At 47.6% G+C, this 13,704-nt stretch overlaps 1 pseudogene; it reads right to left on the bottom strand.

The window, feature by feature from the left end:
• Window positions 1-6,171: 6,171 nt before the first annotated feature.
• LOC145335775 (U2 spliceosomal RNA) lies at window positions 6,172-6,348 on the bottom strand (annotated as a pseudogene).
• Between the last annotated feature and the right edge of the window lie 7,356 nt (window positions 6,349-13,704).

The following is a 13,704-nucleotide window of genomic DNA, read 5'->3' as shown; positions in this document are numbered from 1 at the left end:
GGCGGGTTTCCGCGCATTAGGTAAGCCGATTGGTCAGTATGACTTATTGACAGAAAAGGAGGCCGTCCCGGAAGATGAAGGGCGATTGGCCAGTGCTGCTGTCACTCAGACTGAGAGAGGGACGATATCAGGGAAGCCGGAAACGGATTGGCCCTATCCGCTGACACGCAGCGTTCCAGGGGCGTTGCCAATTGGGGAGCAGGATTGGCCGGAGCGCCTGTCACTCATCTGAAGGGAGGCGGGATTGCGGAACCTTGGAGGTGATTGGTTGCATCTCTTGTCCCTCAGTGCCACAGATGCCCCTCGCCCCGTTCCCCCTCCGCTTCATTGCGTTCCCCCTCCCCCTCGCCACATTCCCCTCACCATCTGCCCCTTGCCTCTACGCCCCGCCTCTATCGCTGCCCTCCCTGCAGTGTAGGTACACCCACCAGTGTGGAACTCCCACCCACCTGACGAAGGAACAGCCTATTCTGAAAGCTTGTTGCATTTGCTACAAATAAACCTGTTGGACTTTAAGCTGGTGTTGTGAGACTTCTTTCTGTGTCCGTACATCCACAGTGCTGTTAGGGAGGGAGCTACAGAATTTTGACTTCTCGGGCAGTGAAGGAACATTGATATATTTCCAAATCTGGATGCTGGGTGGCTTGGGAGGGAATTTTCAAGTGTTGGTGTTCCCATGCACCCTCTCCTTCTGGGGAGTTCTTTCGGGTTATAACCGAGCAGAGTGTACACCTTTCTCAACCCCTTGCCAACAGGCTGCTTTAGTGATTTTGATATTGATTGGATTTATTATTGTCACATGTGTTAGTATACAAAGAAAAGTATTGTTTATTGTGCGCTATACAGACAAAGCATACTGCTCGTAGAGAAGGAAAGGAGCGAGTGCACAATGTAGTGTTACAGTCATAGCTAGGATGTGGAGCGCAACTTAATATAAGGTAAGTCCTTTCAAAAGTCTGATGGCAGCATGGAAGAAGCTGTTCTTGAGTCCGTTGGTGTGTGACCTCAGACTTTTGTATCTGTTTCCTGACAGATAAAGGTGGAGGAGAGAATGTCTGGGGTCCTTAATTATGCTGGCTGCTTTTCTGAGGCAGGGGAAGAGTCAATGGAAAGGAGGGTGGTTTGCACGATGGACTGGGCCACTTTCACAACCCTTTCTATTTACTTGCAGTCTCGGTCAGAGCAGGAGCCCTACCAAGCTGTGATATATCAGGAAAAGGTGCTATGGTGCATCTGTAAAAATTGCTGAGAATTGCAGCAGATGTGCCAAATTTCCTTCACCTCCTGAGAAAGTAGCGGTGTTGGTGGGTTTCCTAAACCATAGCGCAACATGGAGGGACCAGGACAAGTTGTTGATAATCTGGACACCTGGAAACTTGAAGCTCTCAACCATGGCGGCACGGTGATACAGTGGTGAGCATTGCTGTCTCATAGCGCCTGGGACCCGGGTTCGATTCTGGCCTCAAGTCATTGTCTGTGTGGAGTCTGTACATTCTCCCCACGTCAGGAAGAACCTATTGATTCCACCTCCACCACCGCTGTTGGCAGCCGATATTTTTAATTGATTAATAGGATGTGGACGTCTCTGTTTAGACCAGTATTTATTTTTAATCCCTCATACCCCTTGAGAAAGTCGTGTGCTGCCTTCTTGAACGGCTGAAGTCCCTGAAGGCGAGGTACACCCCTGTGTTGTTCGGAAGGGGGTTCCAGGATATGATTTCCATCAAGTGAAAGTGATGGAACTGCGATGCATTTCCAAGTCAGGATGTTGAGTGATTTGGAGAGGAACCTCCAGCAGGTAGTTTTCCCATGTGTCTGCTGCACTTGTCCTTCAAGATGGTAGTCGTCATGGGATTGGAAGGTGTTGCTGAAGGAGCCTTGGTGAATTTCTGCAGCGCTTCTTGTAGATGGTACGCACTGCTGCGAAGGTGCACCGATGGTGGATGAGTGACTGTTTGTGGATGAGGTGCCAGTCTAGTGTCTGTTTTGTCCTGGATGGTATTATGGAGTGTTTTTGGAGCTGCATTCAACCAAGAAAGTGGAGCGTATTCCATCACATTCCTGACTGGTGGACTATCTTTAATACATAATTGCATTTGGTGACCGATGTTATCAGAGGATTTCCAGCGTCACTTGAAACTGTCTCCTCTGTCTCGAAGTGAATCCGACCCCTGCCCAATGGGCACCTTCCATCCTTTGGAAACATTGCTGATGATATGAACATGCCCAGTACCCGGAGCCAAAGGAGGGAGTGATGAATCCTGGCTGTTGTTTTGCGTTTACTTGGTGGAATGAGTTTTGTCAGCAGGTGGCAGCGGTGCACTTCTGTAACAGTGAAAAATTGAATTCACGCAGAATCGCAACTCATTCCAGAAACGTACTGCACCCGCAATGAATTAATTACTGACAAGGACAGGAGCCCCGAGTTGCCAAAAATGAAAGAAATTTCCACCTTTTCCTTGAGTTGAAATTAAAGTCAGTATATTCCACTGAGCACCTCAACTTGATACCCTGGAAGATCACAATATTCCCAATATCTATCCCTAGATGAGGGAGAATTCCACATTTCTCCGACACTTTGATGTGAAAAATTACTTCATGATTTGACTGCCCAAAGTCCTCGCTCAGATTTTAACGATGATGGCAGAAGTCTCCGTGGTGCTGCCGAGGGTGAGGGCATTTTCCAAAACTGAGAATTTAATCCGCTCAGAATGACAGAAATTCCAATTTCAATAACTTCCCAGATTTTCCATGTGTTGAAATGAATGTTAGTAAATTCCGCTGGGCTGTGTAAGGGGTGCCCATGTCCCCCAGGACAGATTCTCTTTCCTGTTCTCAACACAGGAGCTGTTTAACACCCAGGCAGTAACAATAAAACCCAATGTTCAACACTGTCAGATATATGAAACATTTTACACTAGAATCACAGACAATATCTCTGCAATAAAACAAGACATTGATTTCCAATCCACATTGATCTCTCTACCTCTACCTGCCTGTTAATGAATCTGATCCATCGCCAAACTTCACAGCCTGTGGTTTTCCGTGCTGGATTAGCGCGAGGATAGGAGAAATGTAGTTACTCCGAAGATGAAGATAGATGGGTGACAGTGAGAGGGGCTGGGAGGAAGCAGTCAGTACAGGGATACCCTGTGGTCTTTCCCCTCGGCAACAAGTCTACTGCTTTGGATACTGTTGAGGGGGACGATCTAAAAGTGGTAAGCCGCGGTGACCGGATCTTCAGCACTGAGTCCGTCCCTGTGGCTCACAAGGGGAGGGGGTGGGGGGCGGGGGAGGGGAGCAGGAGAGCAATAGTAATTGGGGACTCGAAAGTTAGAGGGACAGATAGGAGGTTCTGTGACAATGAAAGAGACGCATGGATGGTATGTTGCCTCCCGGGTGCCAGAGTCCGTGACTTCTCAGGCCGTGTTTTCAGGATCCTTAAGGGGGAGAGGGAACAGTTCACAACTCATGGTACATATCAGTACCAACGACTTGTTAAGAGAAGGGACGGGGATTTAAAACAGGAATTTAGGGAGCTAGGGTGGAAGCTGAGCGTCAGGACAAACCATGTTGTTATCTCTGGTTTGTTGCCAGTGCCACGTGCTACCAAGTTGAGGAACAGGGAGAGAGTGCAGATAAACACGTGGCTACAGGGATGGTGTAGGGGGGAGGGTTTCAGTTACATGGATAATTGGAGCACATTCTGGGGAAGGTGAGACCTGGACAAACAGGACGGTTTGCACCTGAACCAGTGGGGCACCAATATCCTGGGTGGGAATTTGCCACGGCTCTTCGGAAGGGATTTAAACTAATTTGTCAGGGGGATGGGAAAACGAGCTGTAGTCCAGAAGCCAGTGTTGAGTGTAGTGACGTACTGAGGAGGGTATCAATGTCGCACGAGTGTACAGGCAGACAAGAAGGTGGGTTGAAGTGTGTCTACTTCATTGCAAGGAGCACCCGGAATAAGATAGGTGAACTTGGAGCGGGGATTGGGACTTGGGACTACGATTTTGTGGCTATTAAGGAGACATGGTAAGAACAGGGACAGGAATGGTTGTTGGAAGTTCCGGGTATAGATGTTTCAGTAAGAGTAGGAAAGGTGGTAAAAGAGGTGGAGGAATAGCATTGTTAATCGAGTATAGTTTAGCGGCTGCTGAAAGGCAGTTCGAGGGGAATCTGCCTCCTGAGGTAATATGGGCTGAAGTTGGAAATAGGAAATGAGTGGTCAAGTCTTCAGGAGTTTTCTATCGGCCCCCAAATATCAATAGAGACGTGGAGGAAGAAATTTCAAAACAGATTATGGATAGGTGTGGAGGTCACAGGGAAGTTGTCGTGGGTGACTTTAACTTTCCAAATATTGATCAGAACCTTTATGGGTCGAATAGTTCGGATGGGGCGGTTTTTGGACAGTGTGTGCAGGAGAGTTTCCTGACACAATATATGGATAGGGCGACAAGAGGTGGGGCCACATTGGACTTGGTACTGGGTAACGAACCGGGCCAAGTATTAGATTTGTTTGTGGGAGAGGACTTTGGAGATAGTGACCACAATTCGGTGTCTTTCATGATTGCAGTGGAGAGGGGTAGTGCCATACGGCAGAACAACGTTTATAATTGAAGGAAGGGTAATTATGATGCGATTAGGCAAGAATTAGGGAGCATAAGATGGAAACAGAAACTGTCAGGGAAAGGCAGAAATGAAAAGTGGAGCTTGTTCAAGGAACAAATACTGCGTGTCCTTGATAGTTATGTCCCTGTCAGGCAGGGAGGAAATGGCCGAATGAGGGAACCATGGTTCACAAAAGAGGTTGAATGTCCTCTCAAGATGAAAAAGGAAGCGTATGTAAAGATGAGAAAACAAGGTTCAGTTGGGTCGCTTGAGGGTTACAAGGTAGCAAGGAATGAGCTTTAAAAAAGGGCTTAGGAGAGCCAGGAGGAGGCATGAGAAGTCCTTGGTGGAGCGGATCAAGGAAAACCCCAAGGCTTTTTACTCTTATGTGAGAAATAAAAGAATGACCAGGATGAGGTTAGGGCGGGTCATGGAGTCAGAAGAGATAACAGAGGCGATGAATGAATACTTTTCTTCAATGTTCACAAAGGAGAGGGACCATGTTTGTGAGGATGAGAGTATGATACAGGCTGATAGGCTGGAGGAGGTAGATGTTCTGAGGGAAGATGTATTAGCAATTCTGAAAAACCTGAGGGTCACAAAATCCCCTGGGCCAGATGGGATATATCCTAGGCTGCTTGGAGAGGCAAGGGATGAGATTGCAGAGCCTTTGGCTTTGATCTCTGGGTCCTCAATATCCATGGGGATAGTGCCAGAGGACTGGAGAGTGGCGAATATTGTTCCTCTGTTCAAGAAAGGTAATAGGAATGACCCTGATAATTATAGGCCGGTTAGTCTTACTTTGGTGGTTGGTAAGTTAATGGAAAAGGTCCCGAGGGATAGGATTTATGACTATTTGGAAAGATGCAGCTTAATCCGGTATAGTCACCACTGATTCGTGAGGGGTAAGTCTTGCCTCACAAATTTGATTGAGTTCTTTGAGGTGGTACCTAAGTGTGTAGATGAAGGTAGAGCAGCTGATGTTGTATACATGGATTTTAGTAAGGTGTTTGATAAGGCTCCGCATGGTTGGCTCATGAAGAAAGTGAGGAGGTGTGGGATAGAGGGAAATTTGGCCGTTAGGATAAGTAACTGTCTAAGGCATAGAAGACAGAAGGTGGTGGTGGATGGAAAAGTTTCAGACTGGAGGCCAGTTACCAGCGGCATGCCACATGGATCAGTGCTGAATCCTCTGCTATTTGTGATTTTTATCAATGACTTGGAGGAGGGGGCTAAAGGTTGGGTCAGTAAGTTTGCTGATGACACCAAGATTGGTGGAGTAGTGGATGAGGTGGAAGGCTGTCACACGTATTATTGTCACACGTATTAGCATCCAGTAAAAAATATTCTTTCTTGCGCACTATACACAAAACGCATACCGTCCACAGAAAAGGAGCGGAGAGAGTGCAGAATGTCGTGTTACATCAGAGCTGGGAAGTGGAGAAAGCTCAACTTAATGCAAAGTCAAATGTTTGATGGCATCAGGGAAGAAGCTGTTCTTGAGTCGGTTGGTTGTGATCTCCGATTGTTGTATCTTTTTTTCCCGACACATAAAGGTGGAAGAGTTGTTTCTGAAGTTACCGTTCGATACGTGGAGTGAACGGAGCAAGCCCCTATTCCATCTCCCTGTTCCAAAAATCAATTTAATATATGGTTCCCAGATACGGGACGTATCAGATATTAAACTGATCAGAACAAATACGACACTTGATCTTCGCCAAAAGGCCGAGAAGCGATGCCAAAGAAAGTGTTTTACTCACAGATGTTGCCTCTTTTAAGGAAGGAATGAGCAGCAGAAGGAGGGGGTGGGGTGGGTCCACCTGAGAGGGCTCACAGAGTTTCTTTCATGCAGTGCGAATGTTACTGCTGAAAAGCAGCCTGACCAGGATTCGAACCTGAATCTCCAGCTCTGGGAGCAAGTGTGCTCGTCCGCTTGGGGTCTTTAATTCTGCTGGCTGCTTTTCTGAGGCAGGGGGAAGAGTCAATGGATAGGAGGGAGATTTGCATGATGGACTGGGCTACGTTCACAACCCTTTGTAGTTACTTGCAGTTTTGGTCAGAGCAGGAACCATACCAAGCTGTGATATATGGGAAAGGGTGCTTTCTCTGGTGCATCTGTAAAAAATACTGAGAGTTGCTGCGGTCATGCCAAATTTCCTTTGCCTCCTGAGAAAGTAGAGGCGTTGGCGGTTGGGGGTGAGGGGGTGGACAAAGGTCATTCAAAGGTCCGTTGACCTTGGGTGTGATTTTTCTGGTTTTGGGGCTGGAAAATCCCGCCGTGTGTGTGAACTCAAATCTTTCATTCTTACAAAGCGCAGCCCTGACACCTGCTGACAGAATCTCAGTGCTGCAGGAAAGAATTCCCCATGAAAAACGGCCCAAGAAGTGGGACAGTCTTCGAAGATTCACAGGCAGGATGGGCCGAATGGCCTCTTTCCATTGCGAGATGACATTATGATTTTTATATGATCTGACATTTAGATCGGATCAAATCCACATTTTCAAAGTTAACCTGAACTGAAGATTGTCACGTGAGATGAGAACAAATACACTCGGCCTCTGTTCCCCAGAGTTTCAATGAAAGGGGGTTGACACAGGATAGGTGCTGGAAGGATGGTTCCCCTGACTGGGGTCTCCAGAGCCAGGGACTTTAGCAGCTTGATGGTGATGTTCCTGCAGTAATAATCCAGACTGTAATCAGTGGAGAGTTTCCCCCCGATTGCCATTGAGTTGTGTTTCGCTGGGGCTCCTTGATGCCACACTGGGTGAAATGCTGCCATGATGTTCAGGGCAGTCACTCTCACTCCACCTCTGGAATTCAGCTCTTTGCTCTGGCTGGGGGAGATGCTCAGTTCGGCTTCTTCCAGACGCACTGGGCTCCGCATCTCACGGCAGCCTCTTTGCAAACTCTCAGGAGGCCATGGAATGGAGTGAAACTAGACATCCCATGAGAAAGTGTTGGCCTCATATGAAAGGAGGAGTTGAATGAGCGCCCATGATGCGGCTCCGGGCGGCTGAGGGGGGAGAGCGGGCGCGTGGGAGGAAAAGCTCTGCCCAGAGCGCGAGGAGCAGCCGCGCTCTGACCTCCCACCCCAGGTCAGAGTGCGGGAAGAGGCGCGGCTCTGATTGGAAGATCAGGCAGCGTCAGCGGGGGCAGGGGGTGGGGCTGGACGCAGCACAGCATCACGTGATGGGAAGCGCGTGTTGGGGAGGGGAGCCCGGGAAAGGACCCGGAGCCCCGGATTTGGAAAGAGACAACATCCCAAATTCAGCTGATTCAGCTTTCTCACCACATTCTGTGATCCTGAGTGTCACTGATTCACCAGCTCCATTCACACGTCACACACACTGATTGACACCCACACTGCAACGTTACATTGCGCTCTTCATCTGGTTATTCCTCTGTTCAGATCATTCCTGCTCAAAACACAGGAAAAATCATCAGATTATCCCCAGTCTGACGTGTAAGGCATGGTTACAGTGGATTAACCAGGGTTCAACTAAATACAGTCCTGATGCTGCCCACAAAATAGTTACTGAAGTAATTGTCAAAAGTTGATTTGAGCCACCGAAACAAACCTATTTACCAGATATCGAAAAACGGCGTCAATCTTAATATTTAAAGAGTATCTTAAAGGAGGGGAGAGAGGTCGGGAGGTTTTAGTGGAACCGCGGCCTTAGGGCCGGGACAGCTGAAGACACAGCCACCAATGTTGGAGCAAAGGGAATCAGGGTTTAACAAGAGGCAGAATTGGAGCAGCTCAGAGATCTTAAGCCAGTTATCGGGCTGGAGGAGTTTACAAAGTTATGGAACAGCGAGGCCAAGGGAGGTGATTTGAACGCAAAGATTTGTTGCGGGAACACTTCAGGCGCACCCAAACCCGTGTCCCCATCACAAATACAGACAACATTCAGAAAACACTGAAACAGGCACGGAGGTGATTCTTTAATTTCACTGTCTTTCAAGGTGAAAACTGTGTTATTGACCAACAGAAAATTATCCAAAAACAGAATCACAGACAAGGCCGGAAGGAATAAGGGAATGGGGTAAGGATTGGGGAAGGACGCCAGAGTTAGAATAATCCCCATATCTCGTAACATAACAGAACCGCCACCGGAATAGAGGAAAGTCAGGAAACCGACTAACTTGTTCCGTTCTGTTCACAAATATTAGACGAATGCCGGAACTCTTATTTCTCAGTAAGAAGTCTCACAACACCAGGTTAAAGTCCAACAGCTGAAGGAGCAGCGCTCCGAAAGCTCGTGATTCCAAATAAACCTGTTGGAGTTTAACCCGGTGTTCTGAGACGTCTCACTGTATCCACCCCAGTCCAACTCCGGCATCTCCACATCTTAATAACAGCTGCCCACTCACCAAGGCCCTTTATAGGATCATTGAATAGAATCACAGAATCCCTGCAGTGCAGAAGGAGGCTTTTCGGCCCATCGAGCATTCGCCAGCAACAATTCCACGCAGGCCCTATCCAAGTATTTACCCTGTCAATCACACATTAAGAGGCTATTTAGCATGGCCAATCAACCTAACCCGCATACGTCTGGACTGTGGGAGGAAACTGGAGCATTCCCACGCAGATACGAGGAGAACGTGCAAACGCCACACAGGCAGTTACCCGAGGCTGGAATTGAACCCGGATCCCTGGCGCTGTGAGGCAGCAATGCTAACCACTGTGCCACCGCGCTTCTGTCTATTTACAGTGAGAATTCTTTGCTCTGAAATTCCAATTCCTTTGTAATAGACCGAAAGTCAGGAGTTAACAGTGACCCGAGTCAACGGTTTAAAATATAAAGAAATATTTTAGGTGGGAAACACGAGGCTTGTGATTGATTTTTTTAGTGCAGTGTCTCTGAGACGCTCTGTTGAGTCCAAGGAAGTTTGCAGAGTTGACCCTCACATCATTTTGCCCGGCAGAGGGAATCCCATTGCGATATTGGCTGGAATACCAGACAACCCGCGAACCCAGGCGGGAGTAACTCTGGCTCTCTTGGGCGGGTTTCCCCGGAGAATGAATTCTGGCGAGCTGTCTCTGTGGAGTTTTCTCCTGTTTTTGCGACCACAGCGACAGTCGCTCCTCCTCGTTGGCTCCCGCTGGTAAACTCAGTAATCCGCTACTGAGGGACTCAACGACTAGGGAAAAGTACGAGACGGCCGCGATCTGCGTGGATCAGAGACTGAGTCTCAAGATGGTATCAAGGAATGGGAATCCCGTTGTTGATGGTTCAGAGCGGCTGGGATCCGTCCCGGATAAACAACCTCCCGCAGTGGCGTCTGTAGCAGCGCAATGTGCAAAATGTCACAGTCACCGCCTCAAATGTTCCAGCTCTCCGGAGCGAGTAACAAGATCTTCCCGTAACTCCAACCCAAGAGGAGATCTTGAGACCCCCGCCATTGCTACCAGCCCTGTTGGCAGCTGAGTTCGGGTCCCAGAGCAGGAGAGGCAGCCAACCCAGTGGCGGACGACAATGTTACCGAAGAGTGGATGGCCCATCCACCAGAAAATGCGAACTTTGTAACAACACAAATCTCCTTTTAGAAGAAATATCGCGTTTCCAAAAAGGGAAGGGAAACTCCGACCAATGGAGCGGCAATTGACACAAATGGAGAAACATCCGAGACGACCACCTTCATGGAAGGGGTCACTGTCGAGCCGACTTATGACCCAGCAACAGTCAGAGAGGTGATCACCCATTACCCCCATTGATCGGGTTGTTCTGCAGCTCCTGTAACACCCTCCTCCGCACGATCGGCTTCTCCAACATCCACATGACCAAAGTGCCCCAGGTTATAAACACCAGAACCAGGTGTTGGCTCTGCGGTAAAACAGGAGACTATCAATCCATTGCCTGGCACTGCCCTCAGTGTAGCGGAGAAAGGTAACCTGTAACAGTCGGGGAATACCAATGCAGCGAGTGCGAGCTCAGCTTCACCACCAGGTCTGGGCTGAGCCAGCACGACAGGCAGATGCATGTCGCTTTGCGCACCCAGAAGCGCCTGGAAGCTCTTCAGGTCAATTCTAAGCCGGGGATCTGTGCCTGTAAGTGAACCCCGGAGCAAGTTACACTCCTGAGGGAACTCGAGCCGAGATTTGCAGGATGCCGGTACACCAATAAGGAAATCGCAAGCATCCTTCAAACTGAAACACCCAAATAAACCTCAGACAGATAAATAAATACAGCATTCCAAATGAAACCATCTCGTCTCATTAACAACTTACTTTTTCGAAGTAAGCTCTATCCCACAAGTTCATCCCTAACAAGGGGGAGATATCAAACGCTACCAAATCATATCAGTGATGCGAGGCAGCAAACAAAACCATCGCCCACATTTCGGTTGTTGCCCGTTTGTAAAGAACGCAAAAATTAAACACCACAGCAAGGGATTCCAACAACTACACCGAGATGTCAGGAAGTACTGCTCAACATCTTACAAGGAGCCAAGACTAGTGGCCAAGGACGGCTCCTTATGGAAACCTGACACAACACTCACGGTAGATCAGAGAGTTACAGTGGTGGGTGTCACAGTGCGGTACGAAGACGAATACAAGGCACTGAGTTGTGCGGGACTTAAAACGGCACAAATACAGCCATCTGGGATCGGAGGTGAAGGAATTACCGGGGGGTTCTGAGCCTGAGTACTTGGGCTTTGTGCTGAGCGCCAGAGGGAAATGGCTGGAAATGAACAATACCTTACTAACATTCCTATTTTACAGAGTAAACAATTTCTCAGCAAGAACAGTGTCAGGGAGAAGGGCGGAGAGTAACAATGGGTAAAACTCTATGAAATGGTGGAAGACAGGAAAGGTTAAATGTCTGAAAGTGTAACGGTGCAAAGTATAAGAGAATGGGGAATGGGACTGGTGAAGAAGCATAAGGTGGTTCCAGAGCAGTGTTAATGGTTACAGCAGAATGGTAACGGTGGTTAGAATCTGAAGTTCCTGAATTCAATGCTGAGGCTGAAAGGCTGGAAAGGACAGAATGGGAATATTCCTAATTCCTGTCAGGAACAACGAACACTGCATCACCAGAGCTGTGTATAAGCGGCTGTTGGAAAGAGAGACGTGTCGATGTCCTTTTAGAAATAGTTAATCAGTTAACAGTGATCTCAGTGAATGAGGAATAATAATTATATCAGAACGAACCTTAGATGGAACATATCGAGGTCATAGTTGATTTTATTGCGTTGAGTGACTCTGTGATCCTCTGGGGTGTCTGAATGAAATCCTTGGAGAGTTTAGCGTCCAAGATTTCGTCCGGCAGAATGAATCCCATTGCGATATTCATCAGATGAACAGACAAACCGGGAGTGCAGCAGATTGGAGTTGACTTACACAAGGCAGGGTCTTGATACCAGGCCTGCAGCGATCCTGTTCAGTTCCTGAGTTCTCCAAACACTTGTGCTCCACGATTACTGTTGTTTACTCCCGCTGTCAGCACAACAATTTATACTTAAATATGTTCATTGCGGGTTTCTAAACCAACTAAATATAGCAGCATGTATTCAGTTATTGCAGAATTTTACTGCGTAAAGCCTTCTCACAGAACTGTGAATATTAATGTGATTATCCTGATAATCTTTCTCACTAATAGTCAGGGAACATCTCATCAAACAATGGGATTTACTGAATGGGATTTGTTAATTTGGATTTGATCAGATCCAAGGTTCTGAATAAATAACAATGCCAGTCTGATACAACACAGAAAGAGGTTAACTGGTCCATTGAATCTGTGAACCTTCAGAGACAGTCCCCATTTCTTGGGCCGTTTTTAATGGGGAATGCTTCCCTGCAGCACTGTGATTCCGTCAGCAGGTGGCAGCGGTGCGCTTTGTAACAATGAAAGACTTGAGTTCACACAGAGTCTCAACCCATCCCAGAAACTGACTGCACACGCAATGAATTGCTCACAAGAACAGGAGCAGCCGTCAAGTAGAGAGATTGACACAACTGACAGAAACTTCCCAGATTTTTTTGGCCGGAAATGACAGTCAGAAAATGCCACTGGGCTCCGCACCTTGTCACCCTGGAAAGTTACAATGGTCCGAATATCTATCCCCAGAGAGAATTCACATTTTCCAACACTTTAACGTATAAAATTGTTGCATGATTTGACTCCTGATTGTCTCCGGTCAGATTTTAACGATGAAAACAGAACTACCCGCAGTGCTGATGATGGGTGAGAGAATTTCCCAAAATCGAGGAGAATTCCATCCAGCGGGAGGATTGTCGCCAATGACACAAACTTCCCAGATTTTCCATGTGTTGAAATGAATGTCAGTAAATTCCTCTGGGCTGTGTAAGGGGAGTCCATGTCCCCAGGACAGATTGTCTTTCCTGTTCTCCACACAGGAGCTGATTAACGCCCAGGCAGTAACAATAAAACCCAATGCTCAACACTGTCAGATATATGAAACATTTTACACCATAATCACAGACAATATCTCTGCAATAAAACAAGACATTGATTTCCAACCCACACTGATCTCTCTACCTCTACCTGCCATTTTCCCAACTTCACAAAAATGCCTCTCAATGAATCTGATTCATCGGAAAACTTCACAGCCTGTGTTTTTTCTTGCTGGAATAGTGCGAGTGTTGGGGGAAACTCTTCAGATTCAATCCCAACAGGATGTCGTTTTACCCTCTCCCATTTCCCATGTCCCACAGTCCTGCCCCCACACCCTGTGATGTGCTTCCACTTTATCAGGGACTGGGAGAGCAGAACTGTCAATGTATCAACTCTCTCTCCCTCAACCACTCCATGTGACAGCGAGTTCCACATTCTCCCCACTCTGTGTGAAGAAACTCCGCCCAATATTGGAGGGGAGATTCCACTTCAAATGTTCCCTTATCACCTAAAAGCAAATTACTGCGGATGTTGGAATCTGACGAAGAGACATCCAGACACGAAACGTTAGCTCTGTTGTCTCTCCACAGATGCTGTCAGACCTGCTGAGATTTTCCAGCATTTTCTGTTTTCGCTCCGTCATCAGTTGATGTTTCTCTGGGTCGGAGTCCCTGGGGGGGATTCATAAACATTTATAAAACCGCAAGTTTCTCTTTCTAGAAAACAAACCAA

Source organism: Carcharhinus amblyrhynchos, unplaced genomic scaffold (genome assembly GCF_965287045.1).
Source record: "Carcharhinus amblyrhynchos unplaced genomic scaffold, sCarAmb.v2.hapA scaffold_40, whole genome shotgun sequence".
In the NCBI taxonomy this organism is placed as follows: Eukaryota; Metazoa; Chordata; class Chondrichthyes; order Carcharhiniformes; family Carcharhinidae; genus Carcharhinus; species Carcharhinus amblyrhynchos.
This window is presented reverse-complemented; position numbering and strand designations above follow the sequence as displayed.